The following is a 17,103-nucleotide window of genomic DNA, read 5'->3' as shown; positions in this document are numbered from 1 at the left end:
GTCTCTGAAATTCTTGGCTTCACTGGTGTAGTTATTGCTGGAACCTACCCTGATATCCAACATGGACTCGGTAGGAGCCTTGGAGTGTCACTGGCTGGCACCACCACTCCACTGCCCACTTCTTCCCTGTACAACTGGAGGTGAGTTCAAATCCAATTATTTGTGGATTTTGATGTGTGCTTGAGGTTATTATCTTGCTGGAAGATCCACTTGCGGCCAAGTTTCAGCCTTGGCAGAGGCAACCAGATTGTTGGCTAAAATATATAGGTACTGGGTAAAGTTTGAGGGTGTACGATGTTGTAATGTGATGGCAACCACGTTTCCAATTCCCCAGAGTGTCCGGTTTGGGTAAAGGAGTATGAAGTGGCAAAGGTCAGGGCTATACAGCAGGTCTTCTACACAGAGGCACGTGAAATAGTTGGAGTGAGTGGAGCTGAAGATGTGGCTGTGGATGCTCCGCAGACCGTGGACATTCAGTGTTGTTCAACAGTTGAGGGAAACTAATACGCTGATTGTGAAGAAGGTGGGTGTTATGGTGTTTATTGCGCATGTGATTAATTGTACTGCACAAAGGAACAAAAAGTCTAACAAACGGGACATAATAGTATCTGCTGCTCAAAGCTTTTTGGGTTGTCAGGACTTCACTTCCGAAACATGGCAAAGAATACTGTCTGAAGATGCTCTTCTTTCTCAGGTCCCAGAGCCTGTAGGGATGGGCGTTGGCAGTTGAATCTGAAAAAAGGAGTACATTGGATTTAATTATTTGGGCTGGTATACAGCCAAAACAGTAGCTGGCGGCCAGGGTTGGGGAGTAACGGATTACATGTAAGGGATTACAAAAACTGGTAAATGTAATCCGTTACGTTACTAACAAAAATATTGTGAACTGATTACAGATACTTTTGAAAAACTAGATTACTTCGAGGATTACTTTTAAATTCAGAAAGGATGTTTGCGAAAAAACATATTTGACACTTCTGTTTTTTTATGACATTCAAATCAACATTGAGAAAAGGCGCAAATGTAAGTTTGTTCCACGTGATCGTGTCTGACCCCAAGTCAGATGACACACCAAATGTGTTTGATGGATCGCGGGAAAAGAGCAGGAAGAGGGTTTTGTAGGCTACAGACCAAGCTACGTCTTCCAATGGTGCGACTGCTGTCGGCGTCCAAAGATTATCCAATTTCAATAAACGCTTGGATGTAAGGATGAGAGCAGTGTAGTCCCGGAGATACGGATATCACTTATTGATATGTACATAGCGCATTGGTGTGACTCACACTGCTGCTCTCTCATTTAGCTATTTGCGCCTTACGGGTTGTTGTGGATGGCTGTTCAGAACTCGAAATGTGTATTTGAACTCGATGGTTAAATTCAAGAAGTTTAAGCTGCCTATCAATGCTTGTTTTTGAAACTAGTGGACAGCCAGTGAAAAATGCGCTCTTGCAACAGCTGTATAGTGCGGATCCCAGCCTGTGGAATAAAAGTGGGGCTTTTATTGCGCAATCTAATTCATTCTGATAACCAAAAAAATTCCGTAGGCCTAATGGACATGCTCAAACTCCCACACTTTTGAGAGATTTAAAGTGGCAATCTGCAGTTGCTCCATCCATTTTTGTATTTATAAATTAGATATATTAATGTAAAGATAATTTAATCATATTATATGTAGTAGAAAGCGATGGGTTGGAAGAAGCCTACACAACCAACACATAAAGTAAAATGTAACATCAATATGGCCAGCTATGTAAACTTTATCCTGTAATAGATGTTGTTCAATTGGTAACGAACATTTTTGTCTTCTGACACGCTGCCCAAACCGGACGCGTGGCGTGCGCGAGCATTGCAAAATAAATGTACACATACATGTTATTCAATCATTGCACCCACACTGCTCGTGCACGCCAACGAGCGTCTGCGTTGCTATGCGCTAAAATAGAAGTTGCTTCTATTTGTGACGCAGAATGAGATGCAAGTCCTGCCTCTCCCATCTCCTCATTGGCTTTTAGAAGCATATATCCACGTGCCATCTCCTCATTGGCTATACCCATGTGGGTGATTGAAAGATTAACTGAGGTCGGTTGTGGTAATACACCTTATTATGAAAGTTAGTTGCCAATCGCCATATAAAGTCCAAAGAAGAAGCCTGGAAGGAGGAGAGATGACTAGACATGATTCGGTTGACCGTTTTTATGTGTGGATTAGTTGTTGGAGTAGAGGACCTTGTGCATTTCAGGTAAAATAACAACTCAATGTTTATATCCCAGGACAAATTAGCTAGAAACTGCAGGCTAGCTAGCTAAATTGTCATAAATGTTTCATGCTTTTCGACCTGTCCCCAAATTAATATAATTGGTTCAGAGTTTGTTTTGGATATTTCAACCTGCTTGTCGTGATCGTGTTTGGTGTGGGGGAACAATCAATTTGCGCATGATGGCGCACGGTTTGGGCATGGTGTAATGCCTCTTAAAAGGGAAAGTAATCTAAAAGTCACAAGGTAATCAGATTACGTTACTAAGTTTGGGTAATCCAAATGTTACATTACTGATTACAATTTTGTACAGGTAACTAGTAACGAACGGGTTACATTTAGAAACCCTGGTGGCGGCATGCATCTACAGCATTTGTTTGCGGACCGCAATAATATTAAAAAAAGAAGACCCCGTACAGTCGGTGGCGGCAATACACCAATAGGTGTTGTCTGTCATAAAACTTTAAAGAAGAAGAAACTTGCCAGAAGTAAACATGGATAGTACAGTAGTAACCAGAATGCAAAGCTGAATCAATCAAATTTTATTGGTCACATACACATGGTTAGTAGATGTTAATGCGAGTGTAGCGAAATGCTTGTGCTTCTAGTTCCGACCGTCCCGTAATATTTAACAAGTAATCTAACAATGTCACAACAACTACCTTATACACACAAGTGTAAAGGAATGATTAAGAATATGTACATATAAATATGTGGATGTGCGATGGCCGAACGGCAAAGGCAAGATGCAGTAGATGGTATAGAGTACAGTATATAGATATGAGATGAGTAATGTATGGTATGTAAACATTATATAAAATGGCACTGTTTAAAGTGACTAGTGATACATTTACTACATCCAATTATTAAAGGGGCTAGAGATTGAGTCTGTATGTTGGCAGCAGCCACTCAATGTTAGTGATGGATGTTTAACAGTTTGATGGCCTTGAGATAGAAGTTGTTTTTCAGTCTCTCGGTCCCAGCTTTGATGCACTAGTACTGACCTCGCCTTCTGGATGGTAGCGGGGTGAACAGGCAGTGGCTCGGGTGGTTGTTGTCCTTGATGATCTTGGTCTTCCTGTGACATCGGGTGGTGTAGGTGTCCTGGAGGGCAGGTAGTTTGCCCCCGGTGATGCGTTGTGCAGACCTCACTACCCTCTGGAGAGCCTTACGGTTGTGGGAGGAGTAGTTGCCATACCAGGCGGTGATACAGCCCGACAGGATGCTCTCGATTGTGCATCTGTAAAAGTTTGAGTGTTTTTGGTGACAAGCCAAATTTCTTCAGCCTCTTGAGGTTGAAGAGGCTCTGTTGCGCCTTCTTCACCACGCTGTCTCTGTGGGTGGACCATTTCAGTTTGTCCGTGATGTGTACGCCGGGCACCTTAACTTTCCTACCTTCTCCACTACTGTCCTGTAGATGTGGATAGGGGGGTGCTCCCTCTGCTGTTACCTGAAGTCCACGATCATCTCTTTTGTTTTGTTGACATTGAGTGTGAGATTATTTTCCTGACACCACACTCCGAGGGCCCTCACCTCCTCCCTGTAGGCTGTCTCGTCGTTGTTGTTAATCAAGCCTACCACTGTAGTGTTGTCTGCAAACTTGGTGATTGAGTTGGAGGCATGCATGGCCACGCAGTAATGGGTGAACATGGAGTACAGGAGAGGGCTTAGAATGCACCCTTGTGGGACCCCAGTGTTGAGGATCAGCGGGGTGGAGATGTTTCCTACCCTCACCACCTGGGGGCGGCCCGTCAGAAAGTCCAGGACCCAATTGCACAGGGCGGGGTCGAGACCCAGGGTCTCGAGCTTAATGGCGAGTTTGGAGGGTACTCTGGTGTTAAATGCTGAGCTGTAATCGATGAACAGCATTCTTACATAGGTATTCCTCTTGTCCAGATGGGTTAGGGCAGTGTGCAGTGTGATTGCGTTGTTTGTGGACCTATTGGGGCGGTAAGCAAATTGGAGCGGGTCTAGGTTGTAGGGTGGAGGTGATATGATCCTTGACTAGTCTCTCAAAGCACTTCATGATGATGGAAGTGAGTGCTATGGGGCGATAGTCATTTAGCTCAGTTACCTTAGCTTTCTTGGGAACAGGAACAGTGGTGGCCCTCTTGAAGCATGTGGGAACAGTAGACTGGGATAGGGATTGATTGAATATGTCCGTAAACACACCAGCCAGCTGGTCTGCGCATGCTCTGAGGACGCAGCTAGGGATGCCGTCTGGGCCGGCAGCCTTGTGAGGGTTAAAACGTTTAAATGTTTTACTCACATTGGCTGCGAGCCCACAGTCTTTGGTAGCGGCAAGTGTCAGTGGCATTGTATTGTCCTCAAAGCGAGCAAAGAAGTTTAGTTTGTCTGGGTGCAAGACATCAGTGTCTGCGATGGGGGTGGTTTTCTTTTTGTAATCCGTGATTGATTTTAAACCCTGCCACATACGTCTCGTGTCTGAGCCGTTGAATTGCGACTACTTTGTCTCTATACTGATGCTTAGCTTGTTTGATTGCCTTGCAGAGGGAATAGCTACACTGTTTGTATTCGGTCATGTTTCCGGTCACCTTGCCATGATTAAAAGCAGTGGTTCACGCTGAATGCTGCCATCAATCTGCGGTTTCTAGTTAGGAAAGGTTTTAATAGTCACCGTGGGTACAACAACACCAATGCACTTGCTAATAAACTCGCTCACCGAATCAGCGTATACATCAATGTTGTTGTCCGATGCTATCCGGAACATTTCCTGTTAAAGTTTCTGTCTATAGGCTGGGAGCAACAAAATGGAGTCGTGGTCAGATTTGTCGAAAGGAGGGCAAGGGAGGGCTTTGTATGCGTCGCGGAAATTAGAGTAGCAATGATCCAGAATTTTGCAAGCCCGGGACGCGCATTCAATATGCTGATATTGTTAAAATCCCCAGCTACAATAAATGCAGCCTCAGGATATGTGTTTTCCAGTTTACATAGTCCAATGAAGTTATTTCAGGGCCGTCAAGGTGTCTGCTTGGGGGGGATATACACGGCTGTGATTATAATCGAAGAGAATTCTCTTGGTAGATAATACGGTCGGCATTTGATTGTAAGGAATTCTAGGTCAGGTAAACAAAAGGACTTGAGTTCCTGTATGTTGTTATGATCCTACCACAACTCGTTAATCATAAGTCATACACCACCACCCTTCTTCTTACCAGAGAGGTGTTTGTTTCTGTCTGCGCGATGCGTGAAGAAACCGGGTGGCTGTACCGGCTCGTATCCCGAGTGAGCCATGTTTCCGTGAAACACATTTTTTTACAATCTCTGATGTCTCTGGAAGGCATCCATTGCTCAAATTTCATCTACCTTGTTGTCAAGAGACTGGACATTGGCTAGTAGTATACTCGGGAGCGGTGAGCGATGTGCTCGTCTACGGAGCCTGACCAGAAGACCGCTCCGTCTGCCCCTTCTGCGGCGCCGTTGTTTTGGGTCGCCTACTGGGATCTGATCCATTGTCCTGGGTGGTGGTCCAAACAGAGGATAAGCTTCGGGAAAGTCGTATTTCTGGTCGTAATGTTGGTAAGTTGAGTAAGGAAATGTTCAGCCTATAATTAGCTAATTGGTAAATGTATAACTAAACCATACATTTGATTAGGTAGCCGATTTCGGGTTGATAGCAAGCAAATGTTATTAGCGGGCTAGTTTTGGGATGAAAATTGCTAGTTAGCTATGCTAGCTGACATTAGTTGATACTTGCAAGCCATTAGATCATTATGTTTTACAGGTTGCATTTGTCTAATATGTCACTCGTTTAAATGTAGAAGGGTTGTATTAACATTTTAAAATGTGTGTAATGATTTATCCGTCCTATTCATGTTAAGCGCAAACGATGTCCAAAGTTTTGCGCTAGTTAGACTTCAAGACAACACCCTACGCTGGTTGGATAGCCCCGTTTCGAATTGAACAAATCCTGATCTATTGTTTTACATAGGACCGTCCCAGCATTTCTGTTTCATCAAGCCAGCCAGTCAGCTCTTCTGGGTTCAGAAACACAGGACCTACCTTGCTGAGGGAACAGCCTCTTTATTTACGGTGCTTTGTGCGAGCAAAACAAAACAGCTTTTCCAGTCCTTTTCCAGGACTTGAGAGCTGGTGTCAGCCAGACTAATTTATTGGGGGACTAAGTCTAGCCGAGGGAGCACCCTGAAAAATCGGAATTGTATGTGTATATACTGGACAAAACTATAAACGCAACATGTAAAGTGTTAGTTTCATGAGCTGAAAACAAAGGTCCAAGAAATTTTCATTTGCACAAAAAGCTTATTTCTCTCAAATTGTGTGCATAAATTTGTTTACATCCCTGTTATTAAGCATTTCTCATTTTTCCAAGATAATCCAAGAAGCTGATTTAAACAGCATGATCATTACACAGGTGCACCTTCAAATCAAATTTGATTTGTTATGTGCCCCGAATACAACAGGTGTAGTCCTTATCGTGAAATGCTTACTTACAAGTCCTTAACCAACAATGCAGAATTTTTTTTTTAAGTAAGTAAATATTTGCTCATAAAATAAACTAAAGTAAAACAATAAAATAATAACGAGGCTATATATAGGAGGTACCGGTATCGAGTCAATGTGCGGGGGTACAAGTTAATTGAGGTAACATGTCGGTAGGCGTAAAGTGACTATGCATAAATAATAAACAGCGAGTAGTAGCAGCATAAAAAAGGGGGTCAATGCAAATAGTCCGGGTAGACATTTGATTAACTGTTTAGCAGTCCTAATGGCTTGGGGGTAGAAGCTGTTAAAAAGCCCTTTGGACCTAGACGTGGCGCTCCGGTACGTCTTGCTATGTGATAGCAGAGAGAACAGTCTATGACTAGGGTAACTGGAGTCCATTTTTAGGGCCTTCCCCTGACACCGCCTGTTATAGAGGTCCTGGATGGTAGAAAGCTTTGGCCCCAGTCATGTACTGGGCTTGACGCACTACCTGGGGTGCAACTTTGGTTTTAGAACTAGGGGGGGACATAACTTGGCGGGGGGTCCTCCCATTTTTGGGGGCATCTAAAGCTAACTTCCTGCATTTCTACACAATCTAATATAACCCTTCCAGCCGTCTATTTAGAACAACAAAAAGTAAGTAAAAATGCCCACAGTCATCAAGCTAAAAAATCCTTATTATCAAATCAAGTTTCAAATCAAGTTTATTTAACATAGCCCTTCGTACATCAGCTAATATCTCGAAGTCCTGTACAGAAACCCAGCCAAAAAAAAAAAAAACAGCAAGCAATGCAGGTGTAGAAGCACCATAAATATGTGTAAGTGATTGATAAGACTGAACTATATTTTTGTTCACTATAATTCATATCATAGGCCTAATAGTACTGTAGAGCTCTTTTTACTTGCAAACAATATAGTTGGGTCACCCTGTCCTGCCCCTGTCCTGTCCACGGCCCTGCAGCACCCCAACCCAACACACCCCACTCAGCTTTAGGATCTTCGTGAAACATTCATTATTGGTTTCATGGGGTTTAGGCCAAGGCCGGAGTGACAACCAACAGTACGGCAGACCCCCGGGGCCAGGACTGAGCAGCCCAGCAGCTAGGGATTGCCTAATAGGTATCTCCCCTGACGTGGGCATGTTTTCAATACAGACTGCTTTTGTCGTATATGGCATCCGTACCTTTTGAAAGTTGCACATTATACCCTTAATCTTGTAATAAATCGAGTGATGCATAACTTGACATTTCTTCCAGTCATTGCGGGAGGATAACCAACCTTCCAGTTAATGGCACTCCATTTCTTAGTCACTATAAATGCTTGGTTACACAGTTTCTTCTGATAAGTCTCCAGTAACCACATTTCCAAGTAAACAAAAACAGGGAGAAGGGAAAATCTGTAGAGATGCTGAGATAAAATAACATACTCTGCCAAAATTCAGCCAGCCTTCACAAGACCATGACATATGCAAATATGTTCCCTTTTGTGTTTTACACCTGCAGCAGAATAATACCATTTCTGAGTGCATGATATTCAGTTTCGCTGGCATATAGTACGTTCTATGGATGGTCTTAAACTGCTGTAATTTATGTCTGAGATGATATGAACGTGACTGGACATACCTGTAGCCATCCATTCATCATCATCAATAGCGTCTCCCACGTCTTCCTTACGGTTTTGTTGTACATGTTTTGTGTCAGAGAAAATCATTTGTCAACCCTTGATACAGTTTGGAAATCACCTTTAGAGGTTTGTCAGACTGGCTTAAAAATTGTTTCAATCTTTAAAGCTTCTTGCTGGTCCAGTGTTTGCTGCACATAGAGAGTAAAAGGCTGTATCAGCAAAATGTCACTTCTATGCCGTCGCAGACTGGTCTCCCTGGCTGCCTGACCCTGAAGAGACCCCTGTCACAGACTGTCTTCCCTGGCTGCCTGACCCTGAAGAGACCGCTGTCACAGACTGTCTTCCCTGGCTGCCTGACCCTGAAGAGACCCCTGTCACAGACTGTCTTCCCTGGCTGCCTGACCCTGAAGAGACCCCTGTCACAGACTGTCTTCCCTGGCTGCCTGAACCTGAAGAGAACCCTGTCACAGACTGTCTTCCCTGGCTGCCTGACCCTGAAGAGAACCCTGTCACAGGCTGGTCTTTCCTGGCTGCCTGACCCTGAATAGAACCTTGTCACAGACTGGTCTTCCCTGGCTGCCTGACCCTGAATAGAACCTTGTCACAGACTGGTCTTCCCTGGCTGCTTGACCCTGAAGAGACCCCTGTCACCATCTGATCCTGCTCAGATGAGGCATTACAAAGAATTACCTTGGTGTACATTTATACATTGATTCTATTCATCGATAATATAATGGTTCATTCATTGAAATTACCATTATTCCCAGATCCCAGACTGTAGCCTACCCATTAACTCAAGATGGAACTTTGTATGAATTCACTGATTGTTATAATATACTGAAAAATACACCTGAGCTCCATAGACTGGTCTTCCCTGCAGGAACAGCTGTCATCTGATCCTCTGATCCTGCTAAGACATGATGAGCACTGGCATTGCACCATGACAGTGAAGGCTGTAGAGCTGTTTATACCAGTTCAGTGTGAAAAGTAGGATACCTAATCAGTTGTACAACTGAATGCATTCAACTGAAATGTGTCTTCTGTATTTAACCCAACCTCAGAGAGGTGCGGGGGGCTGCCATAATCAACATCCACATCTTTGGCACCCAGGGAACAGTGTTTTAACTGCCTTGCTCAGTACAACAGATTTTTACCTTGTCAGCTTGGGAATTCAATCCAGCAACCTTTCAGTTACTGGCCCAACGCTCTAACCACTAGGCTACCAATTAGCTAGGGAAACTGACAGATCAATAACATTACATCGCTATACTGACTAATAAAATCTCACATTGTGCTTAAAAAACTTAAGAATATCAGTCTTGGTTTCATGGTTTGGTTCAGGTCTATTGTGGTTGAGGCAAAAATAATAGCTAAAGTTAGGGATCTAGCTAACGTTAGCAAACTTTTGGCTAGCTCTAGCTAATGGTACATCATCAAATTTACTCATGTTGAAACGGGACAAAACAAAGGCATTTCCATACACTTAACAGCTGTTAGATACTGCTACCTGACAGATAGCTAGAGCTGAACTGGCTGTGGTAGCTACTAGCTAGCTAACTAGTTGCTAGTTCATTCACTTCAGTCAAAAGGGGATGAAACATTAGCTAACGTTGCATGTCAGTTACACTACTAGCTCAGCACTGGGAATAAATACTTTCTGTCAGCAGTTTCCTTGCCAGCTAGATCAGTCAACAAAAGACTAGCCAGTTTCTGCTCTGCTTGCTTTTACAACTCAGAGAAAAAAGCGCAACACAGACAACAGCTGCCTCGGTTCATCTCTCCTGTGCTGGTCCTATACACCAGCCTTTCAGAAGCTTTGCCTTCACACAGCCAGGCCGCACGCTCTATGGTGTCCATGTGGTCCTAAATTCTGCCGGCTGGAACCGGAAAACAGCCTACCAGCTCTGAAGCGTCCACATGGTCCTAAAGCACACCGGTGCCGTGTTGTACATCACAGTGCAATGATAAAACTGGGGGCGACAAATATGCAATTTCAGAATGGGGGGCATGCCCCCGTCCCTAGTGAAAGTTGCGCCCCTGCACACTACCCTCTGTAGCGCCTTGCGGTTGGATACTGAGCAGTTGCCATACCAAGCGGGGATGCAACCAGTCAGGATGCTCTCGATGGTGCAGCTGTAGAACTTTTTGAGGATCTGAGGACCCATGCCAAATCTTTCAGTCTCTCTTTTCAGTCTCTCTTCACGATTGTCTTGGTGTGTTTACGCCATGATAGTTTGTTAGTGATGTGGAAAGCCAAGGAACTTCAAGCTCTCGACCCGCTCCATGACAGCGCTGTCAATGTGAATGGTGGCGTGCTCGGCCCCGCTTTTCCTGTCGCCCACGATATGCTGGGGAAAATAAATGGCCACTCTAAAATGTGCCATTTTGTGTCACAACACAATGCCCCAGTTGGCATGCTGACTGCAAGAATGTCCACCAGAGCTGTTGCCAGAGAATGGAATGTTACTTTCTTTACAAGGACTAAAATTTACTTTATGTTCCACCAGCCACTGTGGCAGGTAGATGAAACAATCTACCAGCCACTGATTTTTTGGCCAGAAAATATATTTTGTTATAATTACATAAAAAAACAAATGGATGACCATGCTTTGTAATGTTTCTAAAACAATAAATGTATTACTAATATGGTCTATTGCTCAATTTCATTGAATATTTTGTGACCAAAATATCAGCTGAGACCATGTTCAGCTGCCCTTTAAGGATGGGAGGTTACTGTGGTAATGAGGCCACTCAAGTCTGTCATGTGTATGTGTGAGATTTGGGATCTCTTCGCTATCAGCTGAAGCAGCAGACTCAAACTAATGTTGAAAAACCGCTGAGCTTGTGAACAAAACCATGTAAATAGCCAAGAAACACTAGGACAACTCCTCACTTTGTACACTTTTGAGTAAATAAGACCAACAACTTTTATGCCTGTGCGTAGCACCTCCAAAAAGGAATCTATCAGCATTTCACTCAGAGCGCACAGCTCTCATGCCAGGCAGTGTAGCTGCATGATGTGGGATATGGGATTCATATTTCTTTGTGCGATTAGAAGCTATGAAACAAAACAGCAGACATACTTTGAAAAGAGCTACTGCAGCATTGTTCTACAATAAATCGCAACTCGCATATGCTCATATTTGACTTGACTATTTTTATTTGTAAATGTAATGCACTGTAGAGCCCTGCAATTGACCACCTGCCAACATGGCTGGTGAAATAGACATTCTTACCCACCAGTACCTAAATCTACCTGCATTTGGAGGGTGTTCAATTTAAGCCCTGTTTCTCTACCATAAGCCACCTCCAACGTCAAGCCAGGACTTGAACCTGATCGAACATCTCTGGAGAGATCTAAAAATAGCTGTGCAGCGACGCTCCCCATCCAACCTAACAGAGCTTGAGTGGATTTGCATAGAAGAATGGGAGAAACTCCCCAAATACAGGTGTGCCAAGCTTGTAGTGTCATACCCAAGACTCGAGGCTGTAATCGCTGCCAAAGGTGCTTCAACAAAGTACTGAGTAAATGGTCTGAATACTTGTGTAAATGTAATATTTCAGTTCTGTTTTTAAGAAATTAGCAAAAATGTGTAAAAACCTGTTTTCGCTTTGTCATTATGGGGTATTTTGTGTAGGTTGATGAGAAAAATATATATTTCATCAATTTTAGAATAAGGCTGTAACCTAATAAATTGTGGGAAAAGTCAAGGGGTCTGAAAACTTTCCCAGTGCACTGTATTGTGGATTAGGTACAATGTTGTTGATCCATCGTCAGTTATTTCCTATCACAGCCATTAAACTCTATAACTATTTTAAAATCACCATTGGCCACATGGTAAAATCCCTGAGCGGTTTCTTTCCTCTCCGGCAACTGAGTTAGAGAGGGCGCCTGTAGCTTTGTAGTGACTGGGTGTATTGATACACCATCCAAAGTGTTAATTAATAACCATGCTCAAAGAGATATTCAATGTCTGTTTTTTTTTACCCATCTACCAATAGGTTCCCTTCTTTGCAAACCATTGGAAAACCTCCCTGGTCTTTCTTGTTGAATCTGTGCTTGAAATTCACTGCTTGACTGAGGGACCTTACAGATAATTATATGTGTCAGGTACAGAGAGGGGGTAGTCATTTAAAAATAATGTTAAACATGATTATCGCACACAGAGTGAGTCCATGCAATTTATTATGTGACTTGTTAAGCACATTTTTACTCCTGAACTTATTTAGGCTTGCTATAACAGAATGGTTGAATTCTTATTGACTGAAGACATTTCAGCTTTTCATTTTTTATTAATTAACAAAATTATTCCACTTTGACATTATGGGGTATTGTGTGTAGATCAGTGACACAAAATCTCAATTGAATCCATTTTAAATTTGGGCTGTAACACAATAAAATGTGGGAAAAGGTGTGTGAATAGTTTCTGAAAATTTGAAAATGATGTTTAATATAGCTATAATGTGATCCATTTTAGTCCAATGAATATTGTAATGCAACATATTGAGGTTGAGCAACATTGCAATATTGACGCATGGTTCATTTTCATAAATTTCGAACCTATAGCATTAGTTATTCAAATCAACACAAACAAAAGTATGGCTGATAGTTCCTTTGTTGAAACTAACAAGCATTACAAACCATGCAATACTCTGCCATCAGCATAATGCAACAGGAACCAGCATTTGTTGAACCAGGCAATGTTTTTCTACTCCTCAATTTTCCAGTGTTGGTGATCACGTGCCCACTGGAGGCACTTCTTCTTGTTTTTAGCTGGTAGGATCCCGGTGTGTTCGTCTGTTGCAATAGCCCATCCGACAAGGACCGATGAGTTGTGCATTTCGAGATGCGGTTCTGCACAAAACTGTTGTACTGCACCATTATTTGCCTGTTTGTGGCCCACCTGTTAGCTTGACTATTCTTGCCATTCTCCTTCGACCTCTCATCAATGATCTGTTGTCGGCCACAGGACTGCCGCTGACTGGATGTTTTTTGTTTGTCGTACCATTCTCTGACGTTTCTGAGATACTGGAACCGGAGCACCTGGCACCGACGATCATACCCTGCTCAAAGTCGATCACTCGTTTTGCCCATTCCCACATTCTATCGAACAGTAACTGAATGCCTGTCTGCCTGCTTTATATAGCAAGCCACGGCCACGTGACTCACTGTCTGTAGGAGTGAACCATTTTTGTGAGTGGTGTGGTGTACCTAATAAAATGACCACTGAGTGTATATAAAACAAAGAAAAATCATGTTTTTGACTCCACTGTTCCTTTAGGCCTGCAGCTAGTTACTTGAAATGAGACATATAACCATGCCAAAAAAATTATGCAAAATTGTAATTTACTGACCGAGAGAGAGCTTGACTAACCTGTTGACTCGGTACCTGTACCCCCTGTATATAGCCTCGTTATTGTTATTTATTGTGTTACTTTTCATTATTTTTTACTTTCGTTTATTTGGTAAATATTTTCTTAACTCTCTTGAACTGCATTGTTGGTGAAGGGCTTGTAAGTAAGCATTTCACAGTAAGGCCTATCTATACCTGTGCTATTCGTCGCATGTGACAAATAAAATTTGATTTGATTTAATGAAACACTAGGTTCCTGAGAAGGCAAATCAACATTTTACAGTAGCTAGCTGGGTTAGTTAAACTGTAACATTGGCTAGCTCTCAATACATTGGCTAAGTGGCCTCTTCATACAATCAAGACAATTCGCATTGCACGCTGCATATTTCAAGTGCACGCGAAAACAGATACCTATCTTATTTAAATCTTCATCACACACAGACAGCAGCTCGAGTTTCCACGTGAGGCTGTGTTTACGTCTTAGATAGAAACAGGCCATTGGCTGCTTTCATCACGGGGGGTATGTATGGGAATTGTTACTTGTTACAAATTTAGCAGTTCATAAAATTTGCCTGAGCAGACAGTGTTGAAATATATTTTTGAAATGTGGAAGGATTTATAGTGCCAAGAAATGTTATAGTCATCATAAGAATGTTTTACTGTCATATTTTAAAAAATCTGCTAATCTTTCGTTTGGGATCGATCAACTTCGGCCCACCACCTAGTGCGGATATAGCCTGAATGGGCAGCAGATAGCCTAGCAGTTAGAGCGCTGGGCTAGTAAGCGAAAGGTTGCTAGTTCGAATTCCTGAGCAGATAAGGTGAACAATCTTTCGTTTAGCAAGGCACTTAACCCTAATGTAAAATCGTTTTCACCGCCATTTCTCGCATAATTCCTTTTCTTGAACAATATAACTTCTAAATGCCACATGAGTTTTGCTCAACATCTTTACTACATTGTTTATAAACAATGTAATGCTAAACAAACACTGTAATGCCTAAAAACATGTGGCCCAACCCCATTCCTCAGCTGCTAACTAAAACTGTGGTGGGGTGGCTGCTTTGTTGTTGTTTGAACTGCAGATTGACCCTTTAATAATGATTTATCTCACTTAGCAGGTAAGCACACTGCTGTGAGGACCAGAATGATATCTCTGGAGGAGGTGATTCCCATTAGGAAGTACAAATGGACCACCTTGGACATCCTCTCTTTCCTTCAAGCACTGGGACATTTAACATTAGATGAGCGTCTAGGTGTGTCTCTGGGTGTATAGGAATTCCTTGACTACTGGAGACTGGACCCTGTTTTCAGCCCTGGAGGTTCAATGAGCTGGTAGGTTAGAGAAGGAGGTGGATCCAGAGACAGTTTTACCACCTAACAAGACACCGGCAGCCATAATGGGGGTTGTTCCTCTGTTTCCTCTAGCCTGACAGGATCCTCAACTTTCATCTCTTATCTGGGAGTACACTATATATGCAAAAGTATGTAGACACCCCTTCTAATGAGTGGATTCGGCTATTTCAGCCACACCTGTTGCTGACAGGTGTATAAAGTCGAGGACACAGCCATGCAATCTCCACAGACAAAAAATTGTCAGAACTGTTCAGTGACTTTCAACGTGGCACCGTCATAGGATGCCAACTTTCCAACAAGTAAGTTGGTAAAATTTCTGCCAAGCTAGAGCTGTCCCGTTCAACTGTAAGTGCTGTGAAGTGGAAACGTCTAGGAGCAACAATGAGAAATGGTAAGCCACACAAGCTCACAGAACGGGACCGCCGAGTGTTGAAGCGCGTAGCGTGTAACAATCGCCTGTTCTCGGTTGCAGCATTCACTACTGAGTTCCAAACTGCCTCTGGAAGCAACGTCAGCACAATAACTGTTCGTCGGGAGCTTCATGAAAGGGTTTTCCAATGCCGAGCAGCCTCACACAAGCCTAAGATTGCCAAGCATCGGCTGGAGTGGTGTAAAGCTTGCCACCATTGGATTCTGGAGCAGTGGAAATGCGTTCTCTGGAGCGATGAATCACACTTCACCATCTGGCAGTCCGACGGACAAATCTGGGTTTGGCGGATGCCAGGAGAATGCTACCTGCTCGAATGCATAGTGCCAACTGTAAAGTTTGGTGGAGGAGGAATAATGGTCTGGGGCTGTTTTTCATGGTTCGGGCTAGGCCCTTTTAGTTCCAGTGAAGGGAAATCTTAACGCTACAGCATACAATGACATTCTCGACGATTCTGTGCTTCCAACATTGTGGCAACAGTTTGAAAGGCCCTTTCCTGTTTCAGCATGACACTGCCCCTGTGCACAAAGCGAGGTCCATACAGAAATAGTTTGTCGAGATCGGTGTGGAAGAACTTAGACTGGCCTGCACAGAGCCCTGACCTCAACCCCATCGACCACCTTTGGGATGAATTGGAATGCCGACTGCAAGCCAGGCCTAATGCCCGACCTCACTAATGCTCTTGGGGCTGAATTGAAGCAAGTCCCCGCAGCAATGTTACAACATCTAGTGGAAAGCCTTCCCAGAAGAGTGGAGGCTGTTGTAACAGTAAATGGGGGACCAACTCTATATTAATGCCCATGATTTTGGAATGACTTTTGGTCACATAGTGTATGATTTTCAGATTGAATCAGGCATGACTCAAGTTTAAACACCATCCCAGTCAAAAATTAGTCCTTCAAAAATGCTACTGAGGGTGTCAATAATAAAAAATCCCCATTAAGGTTTCACCCATAGCATAGGCCTACTGTGAGTCCACAACACTGTTGATAAAAAATAATGGATTAACCAGTGTGTGTTTTTGTGTTAACAACATGAGTCTTTCTCTTTTGTTCATAAATTAACCTTTTAATTGTATTGTATTTTAACATTAAAATTGATTACAAAGTGTAATTGAATGTGCTTTTTGTTCGGCTTACAAACTCTATATTAATCTGACCATCTTTGACATCAGGCCACACACGTCTAAGCCTGGCCTACCTACTTTATTCCTAACTATGTTTCTGTTGAGAAACACCAGAGAAAAAAAGCATTTACTGGGTCAGCACAGTGCCATTTCCATCCCTACTCAGCCCCTAGGAACATAAAGAGATTTCTGAGATCTCTTTTATGTTCCTAGCCCAGCCCCTGCCTCCTACCTGCTTTTAGGCCCTAGCCGCCCTACAACTTTGATGTGTGGATCTGAAATAGTAGGACCTTCCCACTAGGCACAGATGTTAATTCAATGTCCACGTTGGTTCAGTGTAATGTCATTGAAATGACATGGAAACAACGTTGATTCAACCAGTGGGTTCTTGATATCTGGACGCGTGACTTGGGGAAATGGCTCGATCCCGAATAAGGACATTGACATTGCTGATTACAACATCTCAGGTGTGACTGAAAGGGGGGAGGGGTGGCTACATATGT

At 43.1% G+C, this 17,103-nt stretch overlaps 1 long non-coding RNA gene across 1 annotated transcript; it reads left to right on the top strand.

Moving 5' to 3' along the window:
• The first annotated feature begins 1,731 nt into the window (after positions 1–1,731).
• On the top strand, positions 1,732–16,587 carry LOC129868943 (uncharacterized). Its single transcript, XR_008761838.1, has 2 exons — positions 1,732–5,792; positions 14,810–16,587. It is a non-coding gene; the product is annotated as an uncharacterized LOC129868943 (long non-coding RNA).
• Positions 16,588–17,103: the final 516 nt, after the last annotated feature.

The sequence above is a fragment of the Salvelinus fontinalis genome, chromosome 13 (assembly GCF_029448725.1).
Source record: "Salvelinus fontinalis isolate EN_2023a chromosome 13, ASM2944872v1, whole genome shotgun sequence".
Lineage (NCBI taxonomy): Eukaryota > Metazoa > Chordata > Actinopteri > Salmoniformes > Salmonidae > Salvelinus > Salvelinus fontinalis.
Note: the sequence above shows the minus strand (reverse complement) of the source record. Positions and strands in the feature narration are given on the sequence as shown.